The sequence below is a fragment of the Hetaerina americana genome, unplaced genomic scaffold, assembly GCF_022747635.1.
Source record: "Hetaerina americana unplaced genomic scaffold, ioHetAmer1.1.p SCAF_2, whole genome shotgun sequence".
Lineage (NCBI taxonomy): Eukaryota > Metazoa > Arthropoda > Insecta > Odonata > Calopterygidae > Hetaerina > Hetaerina americana.
The window spans coordinates 16290807-16299350 of NW_027286763.1; the positions used below are offsets into that span (position 1 = coordinate 16290807).

Here is an 8544-nt window from a genome sequence, read left to right on the forward strand (position 1 = left end):
TAAAACGCTCCATATTTGACTACGTATTCTATTCTTACGTAGGCTAATCGAAAATTCATAAAATTTGAGGTTTTGGAATTTCAGAATGAAATCGGGCGGAATGCTTTCTACGTATAAAGGATTTTGAGGAAAATACATTCTTTTCCTAATTTTGCACAGTGACATTTCAGAAAAAGTAATTACTGCATATTTATTGGTCATCCTAAAGAGTTATACATATTTGAGTAGTTACAGTTTTAAATTACCTCGTAAATAACTTGAGCCGGGAACAATTGAATACCTCGTAAATATTTGGTTGACATCATACATCATCTTAAATAGGAATCGCATTTTCAAGCCACATCATGTTCTAGTGGAGAGAGAGAGGATTAAGCTGTTCTTACTTCAACGTATTGTACATCCAATATTAAGCACTATTTGCTTCCCTGAACATATTTTAACTTTCGAAAGAAATTCCTCTGCAGTTTTTAAAATTCTTGCTAGCATTCCTATTGGTACGTTATTTTAAATCGTTTTGCGTTTGAAAAAAGGAAGTTATGTTGCTAGAATCTGTACTTAGATGCACCGGCGAGTTTGCCGACTTATTCGTCATCTACCTATACCTAATAACCACGGATTAGTTTCTTACTTATTCCCGATTTACTGCTTTGATGAGCTTATTTACCCTTTAGCCAACCTTTTAACCGGTGGAAGAAGGGGCTATTAGTCTCAACCTCGCCCAATTAAGTCGATAAATAAATAACCATGAATTTACAACAGATACTTGAGTAGAATCGCTCATTTGACATTTATTCATATGTAGAAATAGGGGTGGTATATCACGTCAGTGGGTAATTTTAATGGCATGATTACAGAAGTGGCAAAATTAATGGGATATAAACAATGCAAAATCTTAAAAGTTATTGATTGAACACATTCACGTCACTACAAAAAAAACAAGTAAAAAAGTGGGCCTGTCCGGGATTTGAACCCGGGACCTCTCGCACCCAAAGCGAGAATCATACCCCTAGACCAACAGGCCGCTGTAACGTGTTGGGCTCCCCATATAAATTTAAATGAGTTCCAATGAGTGAAAACGATACTGCATTTATGATTTATTTCCTTATTTTATATTCTATTTCAATGAACCAAAACACACACACACACACACACAACATGGACGGTAGTTTTCTTTTATATTTTTTAGCGTCCATATGTTACCTTGGAACTCTATGAGGGGCCTTAATTATTTATATATTGTCCATATTTTTTATATTACAATTGAGTGTTGATGATCTACCTTTGGATTGAAGCAGCCAAGTATCGTAATGTGTAATTTCACGTTTCGTTTGATTTCATTGCATTTCATTAAAGCAACGCATCTGTTAGATACTCTGCTTCAATGATATGTTCAGTTACCGAATTTCATTTAAAGGAGTACCAAAATCTCAAGTACTAAAATGCCTAGCAACAAAAGTACAAGGATCATGGAATTATCACATTTTAATTCTTATAACTCGTAAAAAATATAAGTACAGTATGGAGCGGGAAGCTTCAGTATTAGCGTAAGAGTAAAATAATCACGAAAATATTTGTAATGAAAAAATATAGACGATTGAACGACAAGGATTTTTTTAACAAATGCAATTACAATTTAATGGAAAACCAATGCAACATGTGTAATTTGTTGATGCTCTTCCGTAATCACACATATATGCCAGTTTCTGAAAACTTAAGAAATAAATGGAAAGCGGAAACCATTGTCGGGCACATTTCATTTTTTAACATACCTTCATACATTTATTAACTATTATTATTAATTTATTATTATATTAATGTATATATGATAACCAATTACTATGGCATTATAGAGTGGAAACTATCGTAGTGAATGGTTGACCCAATGTATATATCATATAAATAGAATTGAATCATTACAGGCATTGGAAACACAAAGATTACAGTCTCATAATTGTTTTGTAAAAGTACAAATCATCCAAGCTTAACGGAGGAACTCAGTAATGGATAGGCAAGGAGGCAGAACTCTCCAGATCATTTGAGCGTAATGTATTTGGCTGCCGAATAGATCTTTACAAATATTAATTTTTACTGAAACAAATCGAGATCCCGCCTTATTGTAGAATATTAAGGTATCATTCAACAAATAGGATTATAATCTCCATTAAAATCTTTTGAAATCTAAAACAGAGATTTAATGTTGTGATAAATTTTATTATGAGTTGTTCCTTAAACTCTCTCATTTAAATAACCTCTTAACCATTATAACATCAATGACGCTAAAACATAATAATGAATTTTTTTACCATAATGCCTCCATTGAAAGTACCGTATGTCATTGATATTTTCCCTAACACCTGACCGATGGGCATAGAAAATATTATTGCGATTGAATTTGCTTTTTAAGTTGTTTATGGATGCTAATTTCATTGAGTTTCTCCAATAATGTTAACGAAATGATTGTTCGAAGTTCTTCAGGTTTAGTGGGAAATTGAATGTTTGAGATAGGAATAATAGTTGATAGTTTCCATTTATTAATGATTTCACCTGTTCTTAACGATACATTTATTATATGCAATTGTGTATTGCAGTATTTTGCAAGTGATTATTAAGTATTGTTGGTACTGATTCCATCTGGGTTTGTATCATGATTTTTAAATTAAAATACAAATTTTCTTGGGTATTTTAAATTAAAAGCGATGAGGTCGGAGATTAGACCTAAATGTAAAGAGGGTTTTTTGATCAATGGCAAAAGAAAATTATCTCCTCAGTGATTATGATATGGTATAAAATAATATGGTAAAGGAGGTTAGATGGCGGTCAGGAGAAATTCGATGGAGGCAGAACACGTGGATGCAGGAGATACAGATAGGCAATGGGCGGGTGAAATCGTCAATAGAAGGGACGATGCTGGGGACGCGAGGTAGAAGGAGTTAAAGCATAAGTCTCTTGAATGGAATTAAGAGATGTCGAATATATGAAGAGCTATAGAATGATGTATTGTCCATTTCCGAATGGGGTTTTTAGGATATTTAATGTCTTGGTATTTAGTACTTATGGGTACGGTAATGTGTCAGGGTCCATCAAAAGACGTACCGTAATACGGAAACTACTACTGTTAATACGTAAATAAAGAAATAATAGTTTTAAATTAAATTGCATTCCAAATATTATTTTTTAGCATAATTTGACACTTTTCTATTTTTGGTCTTAAATATTTTTCAGGTAATCATGAATACTTGATTTAGACACCACAACAGGCATGAAGGCAAGCATGGAAAACTCCCTGGAATTCAGAAAGATACCTAGACTATATTAAGTTTCGGATTTATGAACACCGCAATTAATTCGTAGTTTCACGTGAGCGGATGCGGATTGAGATCATGGTTATGTTAATAAATTGTACCGTCAAATTAAAGAGGATAAAACAGAGCAAACGGTTGAGGAAGCATTAACTGGGATAAAATGAAAGAGAACCAGTGGGCATTGGAAAAATTGATAAGTGATGACAGAGAAACGGGAAAAGTAAAATAAAATTTTGAGCATCTCAAGAAAGGGACATCGAAAGCCGCAGACTTAACTACAGAAAAAGAAAAATTTATTTCTTTGGGTTGACCTCTTGGGGTACTGTCCTCCCGGTACGCTAAGTGAGTTCTACGACACCTGCGAGTGGCGATTGCTATATCTCGCATATCTCGCATTGAACTACATACTACCTTGATCAAAAATTTCCCGGAATTTATTCAGAAAATTAAAAATACAAGTTTATTCATCTAAATCTATATTGTCCCCTTCAAAGTAATCCCCATCGACTGCAATACACTTATGCCAGCGCTTGATCCAATCCTCGAAACATTTTTTATATTCGGTTTTCGGTATGTCCATCAGTGCTTCCTGCGATTTTTCCATTACTTCCTCTCGGCTGCTAAAACGCGTTCCCCGTAATGGTTTTTTAACTCGATTGAACAGAAAGAAGTCACAGGGAGCCAAATCAGGTGAATTCGGTGGCTGTTGGATGGTATTTGTTGCATTTTTCGTCAAAAAATTACGAATAATGATAGCACTGTGCGACGGTGCGTTATCATGGTGCAAAATCCACGAGTTTTCTGCCCACATTTCTGGTCTCTTTCGGCGAATTGCTTCACGCAAACGTCTCATAACGCCCAAATAATACTCTTTGTTTACTGTCTGGCCTTCTGGCAAAAATTCATGATGCACTACACCGTTGTAATCCATGAAAACCGTCAGCATTGCCTTCTTTTTTGACTGAAAACGACGTGGTTTTTTTGGTCTCGGCTCATTTGGTGAACGCCATTCACTTGCCTGATGTCTGGATTGCGTGTCGTACTCATAAACCCACGTCTCGTCTCCAGTAATGATCCTTTTGATGAATGTGGGATCGGATTCAGCCTCGCAAATCATGTCTTTTGCGACGTCAACACGGTCTCTTTTTTGCATGAAATTGAGGTCTTTTGCTGCTACACGACGGAAACCCAAATCATTAACCACAATGTCTTGGGCGGATCCATAGGCAATGTTCAAGTCCTCCGCTATTTCTCTGATGGTTAATTTGCGGTTATTGACCAACATTTCTTTTACTTTATCAATTTTTTCACCGACTTTCGATGTCGATGGTCTGCCACTGCGTTCATCATCTTCGATTGACTCACGACCACTTCTGAACCGCTCGTGCCACTGGTAAACGACCGTTTTTTTAGAGAATCGTTGCCGAAACACTTTTCCAACATTTCCAACGTCCGTGCGCCACTAAATCCGTTTTTTACGCAAAATTTAATACAAGTTCGTTGTTGCAAATTTAAATCGCCAACACACACAGAGATAGATGTACTCTTGGCTACGTAACTTTTGCAAATGTCAAGTTATGACACTAAGATTTAAAGGGACTATCAACAACAGATGTACCAATTTAACAAAAAAAAACAGAACTCAAATCGGAACGATGGGAGCGCCACACGGTGGTTATTCCGGGAACTTTTTGATCAAGGTAGTACATCAAATCATGCCCCACTCCACCAAAAAGGCGAAATAATATTCTTGATTTGTCAACAAAAGGTTTTCCCGAAACGATGATACGTATAGAAATCATAAAATGAATTAGGGACCACAGAGCAGTTTTCTAATGCTATGTTTTCCCTATATGAGATCATAAATGAAAGGTAAAAAAAATACTTGTTTAAAAAAGGGGACTATAATGGCTAAAAGTGAACGTTACAGAATTCAATTGCGAATTTTAAGAAAGATATTAAACACCGAAATACGAAGGATGCATTGAATCACTTCCTCGAATTTCGCTCAGATCTCAGCAGGCTCTTTCCAAGTAGATTTATAAAAGATAACACGGAACCGAGATAGTGCCAAGCGGATGTTAAAGAGTCATTATGACGTCAAAGTCTATGTCACGCCAAGATGACAAATATAAGAAGTGATACCACTAGCGACAAAAGGCTTGAGATCATTTATGCTAATAAGATATCTAGGGCGAATTCCAAGAAGGAATTTCGTAAAACACTGAGCGAATTCAAAAGGAAATAATTAGCCGAAAATTTGAAAGAGAATCCGAAAGCATTTAGGTTGTAAATCAGAGGCTACAGTTCATTCACTCATTTGATAAAGGTGAAAGAGTAACCAGCCGTTTGAAAAAGGCCAACTTATTAAATTCCATCTTTCAAAGCAACTTTACCAATGCCTCACTGAATGTCCCACAGACTCATTCCAATCATATGAAATCATTCCCGCCAGCCGAGCTCAAAATTGAAATGGTGGAAATTATAATGGAATAGAACGTTTGCTGAAAAATATTAATCCTAAAAATCTTCCAGGCCCGATCAAATACCATCTCGTTGATCGAAGGAACTGGCGTTGGACATTGGGCCATATCTATAAATCATATTTAAGAAAACGCTAGTAGATCATAAGGTTCCAGTAAAAGTTTATGTTACACCTATTTTGGAAAGTGACACATATACAGTGGAGGGGAATAGAGCCAGCGAGAGGTGGCAAAAATATTGAACAAAAAAGTCAGAAATAGCATAGTTAGCATAGAAAAGACGAGTGATGCGTAGAATATTGTTAGTATAAGTAAGTAATGCTGAGCCAAAGAACATGGTGGATAAGCATCTCTGCATGGGTGATGTCTGCGTGTCAACAAGCAAAGAAAGGGAGAAAGAAACAGACAGGGCATTTGATCAATCAAAAGACAGGTATTTGATCAATCATTGGGTGTTCTTGGAAAGAAACATTTGGTTATGATTGGTAATTGGAACGAGACAGTGGGCGAAGGGAGAGATGGCAGTGAGGGAGAGGAATACGGATTAGGAAGAAGGGATGACATCGGGGAGAAAGCCACACAGTTCCTTAGGAGGCAAGGGGTTAATCATAACGTGTGCTTGTTTCAGGCACTACAAACGATAATAAAGGATATCAGCGTGCCATAGAAAAAATTATGAGTGAGGATAGTAATAGGGGAACAGTTGAAGATAAATTGGAGCAAAAGAAGAAATGGATATTGAAAGCCGCGAACGAAACTACACGTGTAGGAACAGTCAATGAAAATGATAAGGAAATCATGGGTAATAGATGGGAGGATTAGACATGGAGATGATTGAAATTTAAGGTGGTCAGAACAGGTTCAGGAGGTGAAAAGAAATGAAAAATAATTTGAGGCAGGAAAAAAATAGAGCGAAAGACGCTCGGTGGAAGTCGTAATGCTACTATATATATTTTATGCAAATGTCACCATTCTTTTCTTCACAACCATAAGTACTTGTATACTCAAATGTTGGCTTGGTATGTGAGGTTTGACCACACCTCGTACCCAGCAGGACGTATGCGTCTCCGATCAAACGTGTGAAAACCTCGCATTTACATCTTGTAGATCTACGTATGTATAAATATGTGTGTGCGGGCATGCGTATGTGCACATATATATTTATTAAAAAGTATCATTACATCTAGGTTATGATTAAAAGTAATAAATATTTAGGTTAACTAACCTCTCTGCTTTCTCCAGGGATACAGAGAACATAGATCCGTCTTTTGGTTGGTGCATACAATAGTTGAACTGAGATTTTTTTTCATTTTAATTATATATTTTGAGTCATTTTACTTAAGAGTAAATGAAAATAGAGAATCTCCTATTCTGTTTCTGGCTCAAACACCAATACGCAAGTATGACGCATGGGCGCTGTACATATAGTATTTCCGCCAAAATTCCCTTACTCTGTGCTTAGTGTTTCATTGCGCCAATCAATAATGATAATTAGTGTAAGGAATGCTCATTTAACATGACCAATACATTATTCCTCGTCGAAGGGCTAAATATCCAGTAGAAATGACTGTTCTTCGTACACTGAGTGTAATTGTTTGCTTGGATATACTTTGATAGGTGCTTATTCCGTGTGCCCCTTGCAATTTCCCAGAATCTTATTATTAGACATGAAATATCACACGTAATGAGTAAAAGTGTCCAAATTCATCGGGAATCGAACCAGAGCTGTCCGATTATAAGGAAAGCCGTTACCAGCTAATCCACCACGCCCGCTCTACATACGTTTTCCAGTTTGCCACCAAGAATATTTACATTATAAAATTTTAACGACTATTATGGATATTTTACTGACTACTGAATACCGAGAGGAGTTTATAAAGATAATAAGATGGGAAAGCACTGGATCGTACAACAGTTACTAAGATTTATATTCTAATTTTATCAGCAGTATATGCATTTTTGTTACAGAATTTCTCTCATAGATTTCGTGAGCCCGCCGCTCTACGCGGACATGGGCAGATAATCAGGTAACCCTTTGTGAAAATTTGAATCATCCACCTTGCGGCGAAGATCAGTTTCGAGTGTAATTAAACTATGTCTTACTTCTTAAAAGTGTGCTACGTATACCAATATTAGACTTAAATCGATGGAAAGATGGTATGTTCATATAATAATGCTATTTTGGTATACATTTGGATTTATAATTCATCATGTAGTCACACTTCAACTATCATCAGGTAGAAGTCATAATCTCACATTCGTATTCATAAAGGTTTTTATGGACATTTCAAGAAGTAATTGCACACAAAGTGCTTGATTCCTCAAGCCGGATGGTGCGATATCCAAAACCTTCGGGCAAGTGAAAACTTCCTCGTCGATATTTCGGTTGAAGTTCATGTTGTAATAATCGAGGAGAGGTGATCTGACTCGGGACTAGACCAATCCAGAAGTACTGACTGAAGCGGAGTGTTATTCCATGTTAGTAATTACGTGATTTCCTGGCACATTAATACTTTGGAGTTACATAAAAACGGGAAATGTAAGCAGGATTGAATGAAAGTGGAGTGGAATGCAATTCTGTTTCAAACCGGTAATGGGATTCTTAATCCGATCATGATGCTGCTTAATTCATCCCACTTAAAAATACACATTAAGTATATAATCATCGATCTGTTTCTAAAAACTTGTTTTTAGCAACTCTTTATTTTATTCTTATCGCTAGCGTTTCCTTTGCATAAACGCCTCTATTGGGACTTCCT

The 8544-nt window shown here is 36.3% G+C and overlaps 1 non-coding gene across 1 annotated transcript; it reads right to left on the reverse strand.

Moving 5' to 3' along the window:
* Window positions 1–949: 949 nt before the first annotated feature.
* On the reverse strand, window positions 950–1021 carry TRNAP-UGG (transfer RNA proline (anticodon UGG)). Its single transcript has one exon. It is a non-coding gene; the product is annotated as a tRNA-Pro (tRNA).
* Window positions 1022–8544: the final 7523 nt, after the last annotated feature.